This window comes from Arachis hypogaea, chromosome 14 (genome assembly GCF_003086295.3).
Source record: "Arachis hypogaea cultivar Tifrunner chromosome 14, arahy.Tifrunner.gnm2.J5K5, whole genome shotgun sequence".
In the NCBI taxonomy this organism is placed as follows: domain Eukaryota; kingdom Viridiplantae; phylum Streptophyta; class Magnoliopsida; order Fabales; family Fabaceae; genus Arachis; species Arachis hypogaea.
This window is the reverse complement of record NC_092049.1, coordinates 43,802,463-43,821,793: the sequence shown is the minus strand read 5'-3', so window position 1 is coordinate 43,821,793 and position 19,331 is coordinate 43,802,463. Positions and strand designations below refer to the sequence as shown.

General features: G+C 35.4%; 1 non-coding gene across 1 annotated transcript; it reads right to left on the bottom strand.

Annotated features, from left to right (window-relative positions):
* Nucleotides 1–18,369: 18,369 nt before the first annotated feature.
* LOC112745620 (small nucleolar RNA R71) lies at nt 18,370–18,473 on the bottom strand. Its single transcript, XR_003173538.1, has one exon. It is a non-coding gene; the product is annotated as a small nucleolar RNA R71 (small nucleolar RNA).
* Nucleotides 18,474–19,331: the final 858 nt, after the last annotated feature.

The window sequence follows — 19,331 nt, the reverse complement described above, 5'->3', positions numbered from 1 at the left end:
ATAGGTCATCTCATTTCTTATTTCGTTTACAGTGTAAACGAAATAAGAATGCATGTGTCTTGTTTACACTGTAAACGAAATAAGGTCATTTTACACCACGTGTACAAACATGATACAACCACTTCGTTTCATGTCTTATCTCGTTTACAGTGTAAACAAAATACGTACATTCTTATTTCGTTTACACTGTAAACGAAGTAAGAGATAGAATGAATTTTCGTAAAAATGCTATAAATTATATATTTTAATAAATAAAATATTTTTTATTTATTTAAAAAAAACTCTCTAATTTAGTCTCTCAATATAATTCTTAGAATTGAACCATTTTCTTGTCAAAACTTCGGTTAAAAAAGAAAAACAAAAAACAAAAACTAGAATTAATACAACAACACTTGAAGATGTTAGTTAATCTCTTACAAAGATTATAATTATATAAAAGCATGCATAATTTGGTTGAAGGTGTGAAACTATATGGTAAAAAACAGGGGTGTTTGGGCACTAACAAAAAAATTAGGGTGTTCATATATAAACTCACAACTAGAAAATGGATTAATACAGACAGATTTACAGACAAATTTTGCCTTTATTATAGACGGATTTTTGGTTACCGACGAAATTACCGACGTATTTGTCCCTTTGTAAAAGCCTCGTCGAAAATTATTTACCGATGGATTTTTTTGCGTCGAAAAATTACGAATGGATTTTTACCAGTTGCCGACGGATTTTTCCTCTGTAAATTCTCCATCCATTTTACTAAAACGTCAAACTTTCCGACGGATTTTCCATCGGTAATTACAGTCGGATTTTTCGACAGATTTTTCTTCGGTAATTACAGACGGATTTTCCGTCAGTAATTGGAACCTTAGAAAACCATTCTAAACTCTAAATATAGACAGAAAATCCGTCTTTAAATTCGTCGGTAAGGTAAAATAATTTTTTTATTTTTCCATTACAAAATAAACTTATTTTCATACAAAATAAATATAAATTTAATAAATACAAATTTTTATTTAATTTGTATTTGAATATTTATAATATTTTAAAAAATAAACAAATTTATCGTATTATCAAACTAAAAGAAAAATACTATAAACAAACAAGTCAATATAATTCAAAACTTAAACAAAGTGTATTGATACATCAACTATAATAATAAATAATAACCATACATCAACAAAGTGTATTGAGTAAATTAAAAGTTGTTATTGGGTATCAAATGGGCTCTAAATATTTTTCCTCATACTAGTAAATTAAAAGAACTATGTTGCAAGCAACTCCTATTCAATTTCCTAACTCATTTGAACAATTTTTTTCTACTTTAATAATTAATTTGTAACAGAGGATTCATTAGATGAAGTTGGTGAAGGAGGTCTTATGTTAATTCCACTTATCTCATCTGCAAAATTCACTTCACTTACTCTTTTTTCTGCTGCTGCTTTTTCTTCATCATCACAGCTTCCCTCATACGGTCACAAATGTTCTCTAAGACCAGATCATCCATGTGCTGAAATAGTGGTACCTGAAAAAATTAAAATATTTTTAGCATCCAAGGCATGTTCACCCCTTTAGGGTTTGGTCTAGTTCAGTTCATATCTTTAGGGCCAAGAAGAGAATTAACATCTCAAGTAGCATTGCTTTTGTATATATTGTTATTGGTCATATATAGAGAGAACAAGAATGAAATACTTTACGTATTATGTAATTTCCTTAACACTATCAAACAAGAATGGCATTTCACATGTCTTAATTGGAAAAAATAATTAGATGTTGACCAATAAAGGAAAAGTAACAACTACTTGAAATTCTATTTGAAATTCAGATTGAGCCACATCATACTTCAATGATCGAGAATGTAACACCATGATGCAAATAATGCACAAAATTTAGAATATATGTTGCATAGTCAATAGTGAACAAAATCTCAGCTCACACCACAAACATGGCTGTTTCAAATATAATCTAGTTAATAGTAAAAAATCAAACAGTTATTGCTAGAGATACTATTACTAAGTAGCAAGTACATGATAAGTAGAAAAATCCAGCCATGAAATTTGCAATGATTGCTTAACGCAATGTCAAATGTACAGTTCATTATGTCACTGTTCCTAGCTCTATAAGTGCACGAAATCAACCATATTTAGTAGGGGATGATAGCATACCAAGGTGATCCATCTACTATTAACAGGAAATCTTCAAAATGCTAATAGTAATCATTGTCAAACAGTATTGTAATGTACAAACACATCTTCGCATTCAAATGCAAAGCAAAGTAATTATCGTTCTTAACACTTTGCTGCTAAAAAAAATAAAGCAACCTTAACCGCAATAAGTAAAAATAAGATGATTCTAATGTTCTTAATAGCAGGTCTCTCTACAGTGGAAGTATGTCTCTTCTGTTAATTATCTCTTTTTATTGTAAACTTTGCTCCAAACTACCTACGGAACAATGAGTATTTCAAGTTCAAGTTCATAGCATTCAATTTTGGCTGATCAGTAAACCAATTTTTGATTTTCCAAAAATAAAAATAAACAAAATGGGATTATGCAACAAATTTAAAAATAAATAAATAAGTAACAAAGTCATGAACGGATGATGAATTAGTTAGGAAAGGTGAGAGAAGAAGAATTTTGGGGACAAATGGGAAGACATATGATGATGAATTTCACAAATGATGCTTGTAAAGTGATAGAATTAGGCAGGGAAAAAGAAAAGAAAATGTAACATGTAGAAAGTGAGTTACTTTAGCGTCTTACTAGGTTATAGTTTTAGAAATTAGGGAATCATAACCGCGACGATATAGCCGATAGCAGAAATTGAAGGGCGGCAGAAAAGAGAGAAAGAAAGCGGCGTCTAATGGGATAATTTGTGGAAGAACGAATTCCCAAACACACAAATCTAACCGGCAAGTATACCGGGTTGCATCAAGTAGTAAAACTCACTTAGAGTGAGGTCGATCCCACAGGGATTGATGGATCAAGCAACTTTAGTGGGTGATTAGTTTAGTCAAGCTATCATTGAGTGAATTATGTGAATTTGTAGCCAACAGAATGTAAATGACAAGGAATTTAAAATTGCAGAAAGTAAATTGGACAGAAACTTAAAGAGCAAGAAATGTAAATTGGCAAAATCTTAAATGACAAGAAATGTAAATTGCATGAAATGTAAATGGGAGTGGGTTCTGGAAATTAAATAAAGCAATAGATCAAGGCTTAGAGCAAATGCAGAAAGCTTAAATTGCTGGAAAGTAAACTGAGAGCAATGTAAATAGAGAAGCAAAATTGCAGTGAATCAGAATTTAGAGCAATTGCAGAGGAATTTAAAATTGTGCAGGAAATGTAAATGAGATTTGCAGCAAGCTTAATTTAAATTGAATTGAGGAACCAAACAGAAAGTGAAATTCAGCTCAATTTCAATAACTAAAGGAAAGTTGAAGATCTCAGGGGTTGGATGAGACTAGAGACCAAGTCTAGATCTCAATTCCTTCCTTGATCCAACAGAGAATAATTGCAGAAGAAAATAGAGAGAAAAGCAGTAAAGACAATTTAGATCCAAATCACAATTCCTTGAAATTATGCAGACGAGTAAACAGGGAGAATTCTCAAGGTGAGATTGAAATAGAATTTCTTCAATTCTCAACCCAAGATTCAAAACAAAAATGAAAACTAAGAGAGGGAACTCTCAAATCCTAATGCTCCCTAGTGCTCTCTGATGGAGCTCGCCTTCAATGCTCTCTATTAGAGCCAACCTCCTACTAAAAATGAAAATGATGCCTTATATAGGCAAAATAAAAATGAAAATGAAATTGAAAAAAAATTAAATTTCAAAAATGAAAAATCCTAATCTAACTCATCTTTGTGCCTATAAGTGATGTTAATTGGGCTTTGCTTGCTTTGGAGTGGAATTGGGTTGAAGATGGATTCGGATGGCCTTGGTCTTGAGGAGAAATCTACGTGCAAATTGAATTGTTGAGCAATTCACGTTTGAGTCAACGTTTGAGGCAAACGTTGACTCAAACGTCTTCGTGAAACCCATTATGCAGATCGGCCCCTTGCTGTCATCCACGTTTGAGTTCACGTTTGAGGTCAAACGTGAGCTCAAACGTCTTGTAATGGCATGATGCAGAATGGGGGTTTGCTGTCACTCACGTTTGAGTTCACGTTTGAGGTCAAACGTGAGCTCAAACGTTAAGTCCTCCTGGGTGTGTTTTTGAAGTTCAAGTCTTGGGACGCTTCTTTGTCCTCTTGTCAATGTTGCCAGTTTCATGCCCACTATAAACTATTATATATGGTTGGAACGCTCTGAATGTCAGCTTTCCAACGCAACTAGAATCACCTCAATTGGACATCTACAACTCAAGTTATGCTCCTTTGAAGAGGACAGGGTCGCTGGCTTTAGTGTGCAACGTTTGAGGCGACGTTTGCCTCAAACGTGGACGAAAATGTCAGGTTTTGGAGGTTCAAATTCATTGTTCACCCCATACTATTATATATTGTTGGAAAGCCCTGAATGTCTACTTTTCAATGCCATTGGAAGCGCATCATTTGGAGCTCCATAGCTCGAGTTATACTCCGTCGAAGGTGTAGAGGTCAGTTGGCCTCACTGCAGGTTGCCACCATGTTCGTTTATGCACATTTCGGGGCAGTTTTCTCCCTCAATTTTGGTGTCCACCATGCAGTGCCATATATGCTTGGAAAGCTCTTGATTCCTACTTTCCATTGCTTTTTGAATCACCTCATTTGAAGCTCTGTAGCTCAAGTTATTCTTGTTGGAAGTATACCCCTTCAGGCTGTGGGGAGCAACATTTCCCAAGGTATTCCTTAGCCAACGTTTGACCTCACGTTTGAGGCAAACGTTGGCGCAAACGTTGAGCTCCTGGGTGGCTGTGCTGATGAAGCTTCCTTGATTTGGTCATGGGCCACGCTTTTAAAAGCGTGGCCTAAGGCTCCAAAGTGTGCTCCAACTTCAAAGTGTGCCCCAAAATTCCTCTTTTCTTCTTTTAAGCTTATTTTGTGCTATTTTGCTTCTTTTTCAACTTATTTCCTGCAAAATTTATAAAATCAAAAGATCAAGGAAATATACCATTTAAGCACAAAAGAATGCAATATTTAAGAACTAATTATCAATTACTTGTATGAAAAAGCATAGAAAAACATGACATGGTGACATGTCATCACAACACCAAACTTAAACCTTGCTTGTCCCAAAGCAAGAAAAGAATCATGCAATAAAGATTGACAAACCAAGGTGAGAAGAATAGCAAATTAATGTTCATGGTAAGCTAGTTTTCTAAGCAAGCTATAATCACAAAGGAAATGTAAATAATTGATACTTCCATCTAGCTCAATTTATGAAATATTTTTCTTATATTTCTTCCTTGAAGCAAACTTTTAATTTTCTTATTAGCTTCTCCTTATGGGTGCTTTGCCCCATGAGTTGATAACAAAGCTACGACTTCTAAATGCTTTGTTTTCAAGTATTACCACTTGATACATAAGCACCACAAGCATTTGATTAGAGGACTTCATTAAGCTCATTTTTCTTTTCTTTTCTTGACTCTCTAATCATTGATGCTCAGAGCCTTGAGCTTTGAGGGAGTGCTTTTGCACTTTGAGCCTAACCTTGACTTCTAAGTGTTTTGTTTTCAAGCATTTGGCTTGATACATAAACACCACAAGTACTTAACAAATAAATTGCCATTGGTACTCAGAGCCTTCAGCTTTCTCATTCTTTCCCTTTTTCTTTTCTTGCTTTAATTGTATTTGCCTCTTCAAGGTTTTCATGATTTTCAAAAGATTTCACAAAATGTCCTAGATGAAAACTTCAATTAAATAAAATCCAATGCAATTAAGCAACAATCAAACATACTAGCTTTCCAATACTTTTATGCATATGCTAAAATCTTCTTTAATTCCTTGTTTGTTTATGATCATGATACTTTATTGCTTTTGAATTCACAAAACTCAAGTTGGTAATCATAATGGCACAGCACCATGTTGCAATTTAGAAATCAAACTATGCTTATTCATACCACACATGCACATAGAGAATATAAAGACAATCATGCATTGTAAGTGCTGGAAATAAATGAGGAGAAAATGAACTCTACAACCTTGTAGTTCATCTTCATTATTGTTGTCCTTTTTCCTCTATTCTTCCTCCTTCCCTTGCCAAACTCAGAATGCTTGCTCATCCTCAAGCAACAATTAGAACAATGGCTATGGGGCTAAGATGGATCATGAATATCTTACACAATGAAAAGTTAGTAGTACATGTGTTCTAAGCAAGCAAAATTAAAGATAATAATCAAGGCACAAGAGACAGAGACATTGTGATTGCAAACTTAAGAAGGTGAGCATAATACTTTGCATAAAGAATAAGTGGCACACCAAACTTAGTGTGACACTTTCACTTGGAATTGATGCAAGTATCTTGTAAGGATTAAAACCAAATTTTGTTGCATAGCAACACCAAACTTAGAATGCAACCATATGTCAATTTATTGAAATTTAAACTAAACAAAGGAAGAAAACAAAGCAGAGAAAAAATGTTACCTACGGTTGGGTTACCTCCCAACAAGTGCTCTTTTAATGTCATTAGCTTGACATGTTGTTCTTCACTTTCTTCCTCTTCTTCCAGTTTGTTAAGAGGAATGACTCCAAGAGGGGAGAAGTTTCAGTTATTGTCCCCTCTCTTGGTCTCCTTTCAACAAGCTTCCTTGTGAAATTGGCTTGATTGATCTTGCTTGCTGGATCAGGGGGAGGATTGTTTGCAGTTGACCTTCTCATGAATGTTGTCCTTGGTATCTTGGTCACAATCCTCTTCTTGGTGCTTTTGTCAATTACCTTCACTTCTTGGATGTCAAGACATGGTTGCTGTGTGATTATTGGAGTAATTTCTTCATTAAGAGCCTCTTGTATTGGTGGTTCCATGAGCCCTTCCTTCATGTGATTTTCTGCTTCACTTGAGTGTGAATTCTCTGGAATGACTTTCTCACTTTCATGCTCTTCCACTCCTTTCTTTGCACCCAGCATTTGACTTAATAGTTCTTTTATGGAGGAGGTTTGTTGTTCTTCCCAAGATTTCTTCATTTCTTCTTCATATTTTTCGATCACAGATTCAAGGGAAGTTTGTGAGGGTTGTGAATGTTCCTTTGTTACCTCAAGTGCAGTTTCATTTTCAACCACCTCATTCTTCATTGAAAGTTCACTTGATGCAGTGGCCTCTTTATCTTGCTCTTCCACTTTCTCCTTCATATCCATCAATTGGCCTTCATTTTTCTTGCTCAGTGGTTCTAAGCTCCTCCTTATTTTCTCTAAATCTCCATTCATATTTTTGAAGAGAGCTTCTTCCCTTTTCCAGGATTGTTCTTCTCTTTCAAAAAATCCTCTGGACTTTTGAAGGAGATCCTCTGAATCACAATTTGAAGAATTGTTGAACTCATCACAGTATGGGTTGCTAAGATTTCTTTGATTTTGACTTTCCCAGTCACAATATGAGTAGTTGTTAGACTCATCAAAATCTGGATCATATTGTGTCTCTGGGAAGTGTCCCAGATGATTCTCTTGCTCATCTTGTGTCTCTGAAGCAATTCTCCATGGATTGGAGTGCTCAGAATCTGTTAATTCTTGGTGATATCCCCAGCCACCATTAGAGGTTGGTGATGGTGGGTGATATCCTGAAAAATTTTGTTTGACTGCAAGATGAGTTGAACTCCATTTGTATTTTACAAAACACAACACCATTGAAAATTGAAATTCATGTCACAGAGACAGAATTTCTTAGTGAGGCAAAAACACAAACACCTTGGTTTCAGTTTAAAACAGAGAACAAAAATAAAGAAAATACTTGATCTAGACCTCTCACCCACTTAATCATTGTTGATCTAAATCAATCCCCGACAACGGCGCCAAAAACTTGATGGGATAATTTGTGGAAGAACGAATTCCCAAACACACAAATCTAACCGGCAAGTATACCGGGTCGCATCAAGTAGTAAAACTCACTTAGAGTGAGGTCGATCCCACAGGGATTGATGGATCAAGCAACTTTAGTGGGTGATTAGTTTAGTCAAGCTATCATTGAGTGAATTGTGTGAATTTGTAGCCAACAGAATGTAAATGACAAGGAATTTAGAATTGCAGAAAGTAAATTGGACAGAAACTTAAAGAGCAAGAAATGTAAATTGGCAAAATCCTAAATGACAAGAAATGTAAATTGCATAAAATGTAAATGGGAGTGGGTTCTGGAAATTAAATAAAGCAATAGATCAAGGCTTAGAGCAACTGCAGAAAGCTTAAATTGCTGGAAAGTAAACTTAGAGCAATGTAAATAGAGAAGCAAAATTGCAGTGAATCAGAATTTAGAGCAATTGCAGAGGAATTTAAAATTGTGCAGGAAATGTAAATGAGATTTGCATCAAGCTTAATGTAAATTGAATTGAGGAACCAAACAGAAAGTGAAATGCAGCTCAATTTCAATAACTAAAGGAAAGTTGAAGATCTCAGGGGTTGGATGAGACTAGAGACCAAGTCTAGATCTCAATTCCTTCCTTGATCCAACAGAGAATAATTGCAGAAGAAAATAGAGAGAAAAGCAGTAAAGACAATTTAGATCCAAATCACAATTCCTTGAATTTATGCAGACGAGTAAACAGGGAGAATTCTCAAGGTGAGATTGAAACAGAATTTCTTCAATTCTCAACCCAATACTCAAAACAAAAATGAAAACTAAGAGAGGGAACTCTCAAATCCTAATGCTCCCTAGTGCTCTCTGATGGAGCTCGCCTTCAATGCTCTCTATTAGAGCCAACCTCCTACTAAAAATGAAAATGATGCCTTATATAGGCAAAATGAAAATGAAAATGAAATTGAAAATAAATTAAATTTCAAAAATGAAAAATCCAAATCTAACTGATCTTTGTGCCTATAAGTGATGTTAATTGGGCTTTGCTTGCTTTGGAGTGGAATTGGGTTGAAGATGGATTCGGATGGCCTTGGTCTTGAGGAGAAATCTGCGTGCAAATTGAATTGTTGAGCAATTCACGTTTGAGTCAACGTTTGAGGCAAACGTTGACTCAAACGTCTTCGTGAAACCCATTATGCAGATCGGCCCCTTGCTGTCATCCACGTTTGAGTTCACGTTTGAGGTCAAACGTGAGCTTAAACATCTTGTAATGGCATGATGTAGAATGGGGGTTTGCTGTCACTCACGTTTGAGGTTAAACGTGAGCTCAAACGTTAAGTCCTCCTGGGTGTGTTTTTGAAGTTCAAGTCTTGGGACGCTTCTCTGTCCTCTTTTCAACGTTGCCAATTTCATGCCCACTATAAATTATTATATATGGTTGGAAAGCTCTGAATGTCAGTTTTCCAACGCAACTGGAATCACCTCAATTGAACATCTACAACTCAAGTTATGCTCCTTTGAAGAGGACAGGGTCGCTGGCTTTGGTGTGCAACGTTTGAGGCGACGTTTGCCTCAAACGTGGACGAAAACACCAGGTTTTGGAGGCTCAAATGCATTGTCTACCCCATACTATTATATATTGTTGGAAAGCCCTGAATGTCTACTTTCCAATGCCATTGGAAGCGCATCATTTGGAGCTCCACAGCTTGAGTTATACTCTATCGAAGGTGTAGAGGTCAGTTGGCCTCACTGCAGGTTGCCACCATGTTCGTTTATGCACATTTCGGGGCAGTTTTCTCCCTCAATTTTAGTGTCCACCATCTAGTGCCATATATGCTTGGAAAGCTCTTGATTTCTACTTTCCATTGCTTTTTGAATCACCTCATTTGAAGCTCTGTAGCTCAAGTTATTCTTGTTGGAAGTATACCCCTTCAGGCTGTGGGGAGCAACATTTCCCAAGGTATTCCTTAGCCAACGTTTGACCTCACGTTTGAGGCAAACGTTGGTGCAAACGTTGAGCTCCTGGGTGGCTGTGCTGATGAAGCTTCCTTGATTTGGTCATGGGCCACGCTTTTAAAAGCGTGGCCTAAGGCTCCAAAGTGTGCTCCAGCTTCAAAGTGTGCCCCAAAATTCCTCTTTTCTTCTTTTAAGCTTATTTTGTGCTATTTTGCTTCTTTTTCAACTTATTTCCTGCAAAATTTATAAAATCAAAAGATCAAGGAAATATACCATTTAAGCACAAAAGAATGCAATATTTAAGCACTAATTATCAATTACTTGTATGAAAAAGCATAGAAAAACATGACATGGTGACATGTCATCAGCGTCTTCCTTTAGCATAAACCTATCGGTCATTTGCTTTGCACAGGCATAAGACCATCTCTGCTTCTCTACTGGACCAAATATACAAGGACTGACGTCTTCCTTTAGCATATAGTATTTAGGATCCTGCAGCATGAAAAAAGTAAAGGTAAAATACAAGGGTACCATCATCATATTAACCTAAATCCTCGTGAAAGATTTGTGATAAATTTTACAAATAGAAAGGTGCTATTAGGGGTAGTAAATGAAAATAAAGAAGTGTACCTGGTTGGAGCCATTTAGTAATCATTTTAACAGCCTACTGAACAGGAATGACACATAATCATAGCCATGACCAATTGAAAGCGACAACGAGAAAGTTCAGAGAAAAATTGAAAAAAAAATATTCAATTCACCTATACAAGTGCATCAGGGCAAGATTCAAAAACAATTAAGAGAACTCCTATAGAGATGATGTCTTCTCTAAAATTAACCCATCTGCAAGCTAAAAGGCAAACAGAAGTTTTAAGAACTCAGACAGACAATAAATAATTAACTATCATTAAAATTTAGAAAATCAATTGTATCCATGAACAACTTGGTCTAAAAATCAAAGCAGTGTCCTTTATGACCAAGCAAAAATCACGTTCACATGATTTGGATATCTACCTTACACAACTGCAAATAAAACTGGAAACTCTAATAATTACAATGTGTCAGCACTGAGTAATAGCTTCAAGTGTAAAAAGAACACTACAAACAAATTTCAGCTACTTATTTATCAATCCCCATTTTAAAAAATTATTATAACATGAAACTGCACTTTAACATTATTTTTTTTCAAAGAAATAAGAATTGGTAAAAACTCACCAGAGCTTAGATTGCCTCCAACACCACCACAATCCATGAATAGTCCCTATTAAATTGAAGAGCTCAAATAGTAAAAACACACATACAAAAAGAGAACTTTATAATTTATATAGTATAACATAATAATTGATGAAATATATTTTAATATATATGAGTTTAGAACCTGAGAACGAGCCCTTTGAAGGTCTTGTTCAAGTTGTGTAAGCTTTAATCTACTTGACTCTAATTGCTACACATAAGCCTGCTCCATAGACAGCAAGAAAAATGCACTTATTATTTGTACCTTCTTTTTCCAGAAGCTGGATCTTTTGTAAGTGACGCAATGCTGGCCACATGGATCAGATCATAAGTTCGAGGATACATTGAGGCTACCAAAATATTAGGTTTTCGCATTGACTTATCAAGTTCTTGTTTTTTCTTTTCATCATTATGCAGAAAATTGTGTTCTTCATCATCTTCTGTGACCCCCTTTTCATCATCATCATCCTCATCATGATTATAGACCTTGTTATAAGGCAACATTCTATTAGACTGCATCGACATCCAGATACATAAGTCATAAAAGTTATATAAAGAACTTTGTTTTGACATTCTTTTAAAATTTTGAACAAAAGATTAAAAAATGATGAAGATAATCAATCCCTCGCCTCATAAAATACTAATGTATCATTTTTCAAGTATGCAATAGTTCTCAATAACTCCTTATTTGTAAAGTACTGCGAATTCAAACACAGAAAACATGTATGTCAATAATAAAAAGAATACAAAGGAATTGTCAAGCAGTGTCTTGCCTCAGTTTGTTTGATTGAAATTCTCGCCGCCACTGATCCGCGACTCAATCTCCTGTATATGATTGGATTTGGTTATCTTGCCTTTGTTGTTTCAAGATATTGCAAACTAAAATGAAGAAGTCAGTGAAACAAAAAGTCAACTATTGCTACCTTACCTAATTAGAAAATATTTAGTGGTACAGTTCTTGATGCGATATATAATAAGATTCAATTATTCAACTTTGAGGGAATGCAAATAATGCATAACTTACAGGCTTTCTTGGAAGCAAAAACTTGTTGCTTATGCTATTGTTCTTCTTGTTGTTATCATCTCTGTTCTGTTCTGAAACAGAAGGCATACTCAAAGAAGCCATGATCAAACAAGTGGATCACTGGATTGTTATAACTTCAAATATGGCAATTTACTCAATTCAGTAGGATCAACACAGGTTCTTATAAGTCAGTATTTTGTGATTAAAAGGATTACTGTGGAAGAAAAAGGTCAGTGAAGAGACACATGGAAGAAGTTGTATAATAAAAGGAAGCTCAATTGAAGATACTAGTATAATTACTACGAGAAAAAGCTAGTCACTAATGCCTAAACACCACAAAAGAAGCAAAATCAAAGCCAGATTGAGGCCTAGTCAATTTTCAAAAAAAGAAAACAATAAGCCATTATGGCTCCAAAGAAAGAAAACAACACGTATTTCAAAAGCAGTTCAGTCATAAGATCAAACACCTCGTCTACACAAACACAACATTGAGCACATATATCTATCTAATTATCCACTAAGATTAATTAACAAACATTTGATGTGCATGTTAGCTCAAACCAACAAATAAGCAAACCATCGAACACTTGGTGTGCACAGCAAAATTCATAGAGGGAAGGGAAGAAGAAAAAGAAAAACGCACGAGTGTTTCTCTGAATTCTTGTTGTGCGATCTTGCGCTCCGGAGCGCTGATCTGCGCAGCTTCGGCCTTGAGCTTCTTGCACTCCTCATTAGCAACTCTAAGGGCTTCACAGCGAGCTTCGTCCTTGCGCTGCTTCTTGATCTGAAGCATCCCCATTTCATGGATGTATGGTGCGGTATTTGTAACCCACTAACTTATCGGCAAGTGCACCGGGTCGTACCAAGTAAAACCTTACGTGAGTAAGGGTCGATCCAATGAGGATTGATGGATTAAGCAACAATAGTATTTGATAGGCTTAGTTAGACAAATAGAAAGTAATGTTTGGGAGTTTAAAAGACATTAAACAATATAAAGAATATTGAAGAAAGGCAAGTAAAAATGTTGGGAATAAAATATTGAGAAAGCAGTTAAGGCTTCAGAGTTATCTATTTTTCCAGATTTACTTTTCTTACTAACTATTTTAATCGTGCAAGATTTAATTCATGGCAAACTATTTGTGACTATACTCTAATTCCTTAGACCTTCCTAGTCTCCTCTAAAATTCATCAACTGCCAATTCTTTGGTCAACTAATTCCAATTAGAGGGTGATAATCAAATTCTAGTTTATATGCCACAAGAATCCTAATTATCCAAAAATAAAGGGATTATATGTCACGTATCCCGTTAAATACAAACAATTAGAAATTCAGGATAATATGTTTTCAAGCTATTGTTCAAGTAAAGAGCTTTTCCAAGTTATACAAGAACTCAATTAGAACATGGGTCATACTTCCGTTCCATCCAAATTCATAGAATAAAGAACGAAAATAATTATTGAAATATAAATCAAAACATGAATTAAAATAGAAAAATAATAATATCAATCCATACAATAGACAGATCTCCTAACCTTAACAATAAAGGATTAGTTGCTCATAGTTCAGAGTAGAAAATAAGGATTGTAAATTGGAATGGAATAATGTTGTGGTCTGGATGGAATAATGTTGAGGTGGTATCTCCCTATTTATATCTAATCCTAATTAATTTAGATTCTATCTTTAAAACTAAAATAATATCTTTTCCTATTTTTAAAATTTGAATTTAAATTAGAATTAATTATAGCAATCAGCAACTCTTCAATTGATGGATGGGGACCACTTGACTTCACTAGGATTCACGCCTAACTTGGGTTTGGCAGCATGAATTGGAGTTTAGTTGAGTGAAGATGCACCTAACTTGGGCTTTAGTGCACCTAACTTGAAGTGGGCAGGACCAATCTCGCGTATTGTTGTTGTGTCTTGCGCCTAACTTGAGAAATCCCAATTTAGGCGCAGCCTTGGCAGCGAGTTCGGAGAAGAAGTATGGACTATTATATATTGTTGGAAAGCTCTGGAAGTTAGCTTTCCAACGCCATTAAAATCATGTCCATTGGACCTCTGTAACTCGAGTTATTCAGGTTTGAGTGCAGAGAGGTCAGGGTTGACAGCATCATTCGCCTTTGATGAGCGGATAATTTATACGCTTTTTGCCACCGTTTTTAGTATGTTTTTAGTAGAATCTAGTTACTTTTAGGAATGTTTTCATTAGTTTTTATGTTAAATTCACATTTCTGGATTTTACTATGAGTTTGTGTGTTTTTCTGTGATTTCAGGTATTTTCTGGCTGAAATTGAGGGACTTGAACAAAAATCAGATTCAGAGGTTGAAGAAGGACTGCTGATGCTGTTGGATTCTGACCTCCCTGCACTCAAAGTGGATTTTCTGGAGCTACAGAACTCAAAATGGCGCTCTTCTAATTGCGTTGGAAAGTAGACATCCAGGGCTTTCCAGCAATATATAATAGTCCATACTTTGGCCGAGTTTAGATGACGTAAAAGGGCGTTGAACGCAAGTTCTACGCTGCTGTCTGGAGTTAAACGCCAGAAACACGTCACAAGCCAGAGTTGAACGCCAGAAATATGTTACAAACTGGCGTTCAACTCCAAGATTGACCTCTACACGTGTAACATTCAAGCTCAGCCCAAGCACACACCAAGTGGGCCCCGGAAGTGGATTTATGCATCAATTACTTACTTCTGTAAACCCTAATAACTAGTTTAGTATAAATAGGACTTGTTAGTATTGTATTAAACATCTTTGATCAGTTTTATGCTATCTTAGACTTTCATGGGGGCTGGCCATTCGGCCATGCCTGAACCATTATCCCTTATGTATTTTCATACGGTAGAGTTTCTGCACTCCATAGATTAAGGTGTGGAGCTCTGCTGTTCCTCAAAGATTAATGCAAAGTACTACTGTTTTTCTATTCAATTCAACTTATTCCGCTTCTAAGATATTCATTCGCACTTCAACCTAAATGTGATGAACATGACAATCATCATCATTCACCCACGAACGCGTGCCTGACAACCACTTCCGTTCCACCTTAGATTGAATGAGTATCTCTTGGATCTCTTAATCAGAATCTTCGTGGTATAAGCTAGATTGATGGCGGCATTCATGAGAGTCCGGAAAGTCTAAACCTTGTCTGTGGTATTCCGAGTAGGACTCTGGGATTGAATGATTGTGACGAACTTCAAACTCGCGAGTGCTGGGCGTAGTGACAGACGCAAAAGGAGGGTGAATCCTATTCCAGTATGATTGAGAACCTCAGATGATTAGCCATGCTATGACAGAGCATTTGGACCATTTTCACAAGAGGATGGGATGCAGCCATTGACAAGGGTGATGCCTCCAGACGATTAGCCATGCAGTGACAGCGCATCGGACTATTTTCCAGAGAGGATAAAAAGTAGCCATTGACAACGGTGATGTCCTTACATAAAGCCAGCCATGGAAAGGAGTAAGACTGATTGGATGAAGACAGCAGAAAAGCAGAGATTCAGAGGAACGAAAGCATCTCTATACACTTATCTGAAATTCTCACCAATGATATACATAAGTGTTTCTATCCTTATTTTCTATCTATTTATTATTTATGTTTGAAAACTCCATAACTATTTTATATCCGCCTGACTGAGATTTACAAGGTGACCATAGCTTGCTTCATACCAACAATCTCCGTGGGATCGACCCTTACTCACGTAAGGTTTATTACTTGGACGACCCAGTGCACTTGCTGGTTAGTTGTATCGAAGTTGTGAATGAAAAACGATTTATTAAGACGTGCGTACAGAGTTTCTGGCGTCGTTGCCTGAGATCACAATTTCGTGCACCAAGTTTTTGGCACCGTTGCCGGGGATTGTTCGAGTTTGAACAACTGATGGTTCATCTTGTTGCTCAGATTAGGTAATTTTCTTTTTGCTTTATTTTCAAAAATTTTTCAAAAACCTTTCAAAAATTTCTCATCTGTTTTCGAAAAAAAAATAAATCTTTTCAAAAATATATTTTTCTTCAGAATTTTTAAGAATGAATTCTAGAGTTTCATGAAGCATGTTGAAGCCTGGCTGGCTATAAAGCCATGTCTAATTCTTTTGGATAGGGGCTTCCAACCATTAGCATAGAGGCAAGTTAATTTGAATGTCAGCCGTGGCATGTCTGAGTTACATACTAAAGCTTGGCTGGCTATTAGGCCATGCCTAACCCTCGAATTGGAGCTTTAGACTAAGAATACAAGATTCCTGGAATTCATATTAAAAAATTTTGAAATCCTTATTTTATTTTTCCTATATGATTTTTCGAAAAAAAAATATACAAAAATCCAAAAAAAATAAAAAAATCATAAAAATAAAAAATATTTCATGTTTCTTGTTTGAGTCTTGAGTCAAGTTGAAAGTTTGGTGTCAATTGCATATTCATCTTGCATTTTTCAAAAAATTCATGCATTCATAGTGTTCTTCATGATCTTCAAGTTGTTCTTGGTAAGTCTTCTTGTTTGATCTTGATGTTTTCATGTTTTGTGTCTTTTCTTGTTTTTCATATGCATTCTTGCATTCATATTGTCTATACATGAAAAATTTTTAAGTTTGGTGTCTTGCATGTTTTCTTTGCATTAAAAATTTTTCAAAAATAAGTTCTTGATGTTCATCTTGACATTCAAAGTGTTCTTGGTGTTCATCTTGACATTCATAGCATTCTTGCATGCATTCATTGTTTTGATCCAAAATTTTCATGCATTGAGTCTTTTTCATGTTTTTCCCTCTCATCATTAAAAAATTCAAAAATAAAAAAAATATCTTTCCCTTTTTCACTCATAAATTTCGAAAATTTGAGTTGACTTTTTCAAAACTTTTTAAAATCTAGTTGTTTTTATGAGTCAAATCAAATTTTCAATTTAAAAATCTTATCTTTTTCAAAATCTTTTTCAAAAATCAAATCTTTTTCATTTTTCTTATATATTTTTGAAAATTTTAAAAATATTTTTCAAAAATCTTTTTCTTATCTTTATCTCCTAATTTTCGAAAATAACATCATCAATTAATGTTTTGATTCAAAAATTTCAAGTTTGTTACTTGCTTGTTAAGAAAGATTCAAACTTTGAGTTCTAGAATCATATCTTGTGATTTCTTGTGAATCAAGTCATTAATTGTGATTTTAAAAATCAAATCTTTTTCAAAACTAATTTCAATCATATCTTTTCAAAAATATCTCTTTATCTTATCTTTTTCAAAATTTAATTTTAAAATATCCTTTCTAACTTCTTATCTTCTTATCTTTTCGAAATTGATTTTCAAATTTGTTTCAACTAACTAACTAACTTTTTGTTTGTTTCTTATCTTTTTCAAAACTACCTAACTAACTCTCTCTCTCTCTCTCTCTCTAATTTTCGAAAATATCCTCCCTCTTTTTCAAAATTTCTTTTTAATTAACTAATTATTTTAATTTTTGATTTTAATTTTCGAAAATTACTAACCTTTTTCAAAAACTATTTTCGAAAATCACTAACTCTTTTTCAAAAATTATTTTTGAAAATCCTCTTTCTCTCTCATCTCCTTCTATTTATTTATTCATCTACTAACACTTCATCTCACCAAAAATCTGAACCCTCTCTCTCTGAGTTCAGATTTCCTATTCTTTTTTTTTCTACTCACACAGGGACCTCTATACTATGGTAAAAAAGATCCCTATTATTATTGTTTTTCTGTCCCTCTTTTTCATATGAGCAGGAGCAAGGACAAGAATATTCTTGTTGAAGCAGATCCAGAACCTGAAAGGACTCTGAAGAGGAAACTAAGAGAAGCTAAATTACAACAATCCAGTAAGCACCTTTCAGAAATTTTCGAACAGGAAGAGGAGATGGCAGCCGAAAATAATAATAATGCAAGGAGGATGCTTGGTGACTTTACTGCACCTAATTCTAATTTACATGAAAGAAGCATCTCCATCCCTACCATTGGAGCAAACAATTTTGAGCTGAAACCTCAATTAGTTTCTCTGATGCAGCAAAACTGCAAGTTTCATGGACTTCCATCTGAAGATCCTTTTCAGTTCTTAACTGAATTCTTGCAGATCTGTGATACTGTTAAGACTACTGGAATAGATTCTGAAGTCTACAGGCTCATGCTTTTCCCTTTTGCTGTAAGAGACAGAGCCAGAGTGTGGTTGGACTCTCAACCCAAAGATAGCCTGAACTCTTGGGATAAGCTGGTCACGGCTTTCTTAGCCAAGTTCTTTCCTCCTCAAAAGCTTAGTAAGCTTAGAGTGGATGTTCAAACCTTCAGACAGAAAGAAGGTGAATCCCTCTATGAAGCTTGGGAGAAATACAAGCAACTGACCAAAAAGTGTCCTTCTGGCATGCTTTCAGAATGGACCATCCTGGATATATTCTATGATGGTTTATCTGAGCTATCAAAGATGTCATTGGATACTTCTGCAGGTGGATCCATTCACCTAAAGAAAATGCCTGCAGAAGCTCAAGAACTCATTGCCATGGTTGCTAATAACCAGTTCATGTACACTTCTGAGAGGAATCCTGTGAGTAATGGGACGCCTCAGAAGAAGGGAGTTCTTAAAATTGATACTCTGAATGCTATATTGGCTCAAAACAAAATATTGACTCAGCAAGTCAATATGATTTCTCAGAGTCTGAATGGAATGCAAGCTACATCCAACAGTACTCAAGAAGCATCTTCTGAAGAAGAGGCCTATGATCCTGAGAACCCTGCAATAGCAGAGGTAAATTACTTAGGTGAACCTTATGGAAACACCTATAACTCATCATGGAGAAATCATCCAAATTTCTCATGGAAGGATCAACAAAAGCCTCAACAAGGCTTTAATAATGGTGGAAGAAACAGGTTTAGCAATAGCAAGCCTTTTCCATCATCCACTCAGCAACAGACAGAGAACTCTGAACAAAATACCTCTAATTTAGCAAACTTAGTCTCTGATCTATCTAAGGCCACTGTGAATTTTATGAATGAAACAAGATCCTCCATTAGAAATTTGGAAGCACAAGTGGGCCAGCTGAGTAAAAGAGTCACTGAAATCCCTCCTAGTACTCTCCCAAGTAATACAGAAGAAAATCCAAAAGGAGAGTGCAAGGCCATTGATATAACCATCATGGCCGAATCCAAAGAGGAAGGGGAGGACGTGAATCCCAGTGAGGAAGACCTCCTGGGACGTCCAGTGATCAATAAGGAGTTTCCCTTTGA